General features: G+C 39.9%; 1 pseudogene; it reads left to right on the top strand.

The window, feature by feature from the left end:
- The first annotated feature begins 65 nt into the window (after window positions 1–65).
- On the top strand, window positions 66–1,242 carry LOC146481206 (uncharacterized; annotated as a pseudogene).
- Window positions 1,243–4,651: the final 3,409 nt, after the last annotated feature.

Raw genomic sequence — 4,651 nt, 5'->3', positions numbered from 1 at the left:
GGACGCGGCCTAGGAGGACGGCAACCGGAAGTAAATTCGCAAGGTCTTGAATTTAATTTGAATAAATGTCACGCCACTTGACGGCCTCCACCTCAGTTACGGCAGCAACAAAGTTCATTTTGGCGGCCTCTCAGATAGGTGAGCTAGTTTTGCGACTTTTTCCCATAAAAGAACATGATTTGCACAACATTTGTAAACCTTTTTATAAGAAAATAGATTCCTAAATTGTTTGATTAAAATTGATTTTAAATTTTTTTCATAATTCAGATTTTAGCGTGTTTATTGAGGGAAAGTTGAGCATCGAGTCTTCAGAAAGGAATCCGAAAAGCAGGTAAATTTCCTAGCACCAGAGTGTTGCTTTATTTCTTATTTTCAACTTCATTTTTATCTTTTGAAACTAATCAGCAGCAGGTTAGGACCGTTCTAGAAAATGATTTTGCATTATTTGTAAAAAAAAAAACACACACTGTGTCGATTTTATACTCATCTTCTTTTTCAACTAATTTTTTTATTTACCATCTAAAAATGGCGCCAAATGCTTGATTGAAATTCTCTTTTTCTTCCTTTAGTGTGGTAATGGAATGAACAAACAACCACGACCTTGCTCTTGCTTGGGAGATTTTGTTATTGGAACCTTTTCATCTAAAGGCGAGGACAGTTGAAAGAGGAAAAGTGTGGCAAACAATAGTGGACAACCTCAATTCGCATGCTACATTGAGGTTTCTTGTCACAAAGAAATTGGTGAGGGAGCATCGTAACCTTTTACTGGACAAGTATCGTGCAAGAATGCAGAAGGAACAGAGAGATAGTGGAGTGGAAGTAGAGCAAACAGAGCTGGACCAAGCCCTCGAGGAGATCAACAAGAAGTGGGAAGCAGCGGAAGAACAAGATATATTGTTGCTGAATAACAGGAAAAAGACAGAGGAAGACAGAGCGATGGGAGAGGAGGTCTGAAAGAAGGTGTGCGAAAAGCTGGGCGAAACGATGAAACGGAAAGGAGAAGGTGAGTGTTTGTCAGAGCCGAAGAAGAAAAGGATAAGAAAGGGTGGAAATGATACAATAGAGTTTCTGAGGGAAAAGGCAAACATTGATACGGCAATGAAACAAGAAGAACAGAATGCGAGAAGGGAGGAGCACGAGTGGCAAACAAGGCTTTATGAGCTAGCACTTGCTAATCAACAACAGAGCAATCAACTCATGAGTCTGATGATTGGCCTCATGCAAAAAATTGCAGAAAAATAAGACGGTTAATTTTGTTTGAGATGAAAGCATTCAAGAAACACAGTTTATTGTTTACTTCAGATTGCTTGTTTCTACTGTTCTACACTTGCTTACATATATGATCCACGTCATGTTTTGAAGTTACAACAACTTGTTAAATTTGATAGTATTTTGGGACGGAAATCCCTTTGTGTTCTTTGTTTTTGCATGTATGGTAATTGCAACAAAAACCATTGGTTGTTTTTTCATTGAGGTGGTTTTTATATAATTAGCCCAAAAAACTACTTTTCGAACATTGCCATGAGTGCTTTTAATATAGAATGAAATACACCAAATACATGATAAAGGTAAACTTATAAGCCAAGAAATAATAAACTGTTTGATTACTTTCCTTCAATTTCTTTGAATATTTCATGGCCAAAGAGACAAAAACACAGGAAATAAACAGTAAACCAAGTACAAAATTAAATCATTACGTGCACATGCTCCTCAAACCTTATGTTTGGGCAATTACAAGTTACAAACTGCCTTACACATTACCTAGTAAATTCTTATGCAAAATACTCCTGTAGTGAAGGTGGAGGACGATAAAAAAACTCTGAGGTAAGATTGCCATATAAACAGATGAGATTAGGTATTAGTTAAAATTGCTTAAAAAAGTACCCACCTACATTCATATTTGCTATGATACCATTAGGTAGTGCCAGACTGAAATTTCAGGGCATGTACCCTTTTGTTCCCATTGTACACAACTCTTTGATTTTCATCTGGACGTGCAATTGGCCTAACAGTACCATCCACAAATCCAAAACAATTTTCAAGGGCTGCACCCTTTGCATACACAGCATCTGCATACGTTTGTAGACGTATAGGACTCAGAAGGTCATGATTCTATTCCTTGATTCTCCGTCCATGGATGTCATAGATAAAATCGAGTACCTTGTTGGTCACCATACTCAACACAGGGGCTGGTCTGCCAAATCGCGGTATCGTATCTGAGTACCTGCAAGGGTATGAAAGCCTTTGAAGTAGAATACAGAGAGCTTCCATACCCTCACAAAAAGAGCCCTGGTTACATACAAAAGCATCAGGTATTTGTAAACACTCTGCTAAAAGCGTTGTGTTTATTCACGCGGAATTCTGCTCTGCACTCTGAATCTGCCATTTCTTCGAGGGTAAATCTTCCATACTTTTCTTACGGTATTTCTAAGTTCTTTGAAAAGCTGCAGTCATAGAGGAGCACAATTCTTTGTTACAAATGATGTCAGCCAAATAGCATCCTGCTAAAAGCTCTCGGGTCTTCTTAAACGAAGTCATAACAGTGAAAACTCCTGGAACTCTGACTGAATCTGTTTGTTGTTTCTCGTTTTGGGCAGCGCTTGCACAACGCAAATCTTAAGGTTTGTTTTTCCCGCATAAAGGTGCCGGTCACAACCCATGCCCTCTCAGACGTGACCGCATTCTTCAAGGATGCTGCATCCAGTATCTTAAGGTCCCTATTAAGCATTGAGGAGACTAGCAGTCAGATGTTAAGGGTATTACATTCACATCCCAGTTTAAGACATAATGAATGCAAGCAGTTAATCGTCTGGCTTTTCTTGTTTAGATTTCCTCTAGTACTGTTTTTCGTCTGGAGTTAGGTCGTGCCTCCCTTGGGCAAATTTTATTAAATGGAAGGGGTCATCTCGGACCCCCTCTCTGTTTACCTCAGACTTGCCTGTTGTAGTTTTTGTCTTCACTGTTCGTAAGAGAGTTAAGTCTAAAATAATAACATTTATTTGTATTTAACTCTTCTAGAAGGGAGAGAGGACTGGTACTAGCTTTTCCCTCTGACATGTGCTTTACGTTGTTCATTCACCAATGACCCTAAGTCTGAGATATTTGTCAGGGACAAAACACGAGCTGGGGTAGCCCACCCCTAGGAGTGCCCCACAAATATTCTCAGTCTTCAGGATAATGCTTTTGTCATTTTACATGACAAGGGGGGACCAGGAAACCAGTTAAGCGAATCTTTCAATCTCCGTATACGATTGAAGATGGTTCTGTGACTTGCTCCTTTGTTTCCCCCTTGATTTAAAGGAAACAGACACATAACTAGACCCGTCAAATCTCTTCATGTTTAAAACCAAATGGTACACTCTATATTAGGTTGGGCATCTAATACCTTAAAAGACACGTTGGTGTCATCAGTTAGCTACTCAGTGTATGAGAAACAGTCTCAGAGTTTCACAATATGTAAGTTGGCCGCAAAATAAAAAAATTGTAAGAAATCAAGACTTTGCCTAACTCTAACTAAACTAGATCAAACAGATGGCCTTGAAGTAGACTTTAATTCTATACAGTTTTGAAACCGGTTCCCCTCAATACGTAAGGTAAGCATATTGTAAGGATAGTGCAGTAAGGTGACTGCATATGTAAGGGAGCTCAGTGTAAGAAGAGCGCACTAACAGTAAGGAGAGCGGAAACAATGCAAGGAAAGCGCAGAAAAAAGGTAGGGAAGGCGCCAATGAACTTGGCCCATGTCCAAGCGATAAGGAAGATCAGCCTAGAAACTTGGGAAGGCAGATTAGACTGGAGCTTGATGAACAGCCTTGTGTACTTACAACATTTGTCACAGACATTCTATACAGAAACCAGACAAAGGCCTCTATATGACAACTCGGTGATAATGGTGGAGAATTGCGTTTGCTTGCAGACCCTGACGAAAAAGACGGAATTAATTATGGCTCCGTAAAAGAAAGTCAATTTGAGCGGCCAGCAGGCATCCATGCAAAGTTCGAAAGTGTTGTGTATGTTGGTGAACCTCAGACAAACTCAATCAAGATCTGCAGCGAGTTAAACGAATGTGTAAACTTTCTCAAAGCAATTGGTTGCCTGTATGATGCGTTTTCTGTACATAACAAAGGGCACATTATACTGAAAACTCAACAGAAGAAGCTATGGCCCTTGTTGCGGAATGAAGAGAGATACTTGACGAGAATACATGCGTATAAAAGACTAAATGGACTGCAACGGCATGTGTCGGCCAGGATAGTGGCATCAGATCCCATGATAGACACAGGTCTACAGAGATTGTATGCTAACCTGAGAAAATTTGAAAATCTGTTGAGCTGTATGACACTTGATTTGGAAATTTGTCACTCCACCATACATGTAAAGCAGTCAAACATTTCAATGGCAGAGTACTGCAGATTATTTGGCTTGGAAATAAAAGAGGTGGTGACACGTATGACCACTTGGGCAGCATACTGTCATATCAACAGACAATTTTGGTATCCCAAGCCAGAGGGAGCTTTGTGGTTGTCTTAGGTTCCCCTCATGAAACCTCTACTCATCGTCAATATGCATCCAGCAAACTGCGATGCGGTCATGAGCTGGGCATCCTCCTATGGAGCTGCTTTAAGCCAATGAACAGTATATCAAGAAATAA

The sequence above is a fragment of the Pavona decussata genome, unplaced genomic scaffold, assembly GCF_977016875.1.
Source record: "Pavona decussata unplaced genomic scaffold, jaPavDecu1.1 SCAFFOLD_51, whole genome shotgun sequence".
Lineage (NCBI taxonomy): Eukaryota > Metazoa > Cnidaria > Anthozoa > Scleractinia > Agariciidae > Pavona > Pavona decussata.
This window is presented reverse-complemented; position numbering and strand designations above follow the sequence as displayed.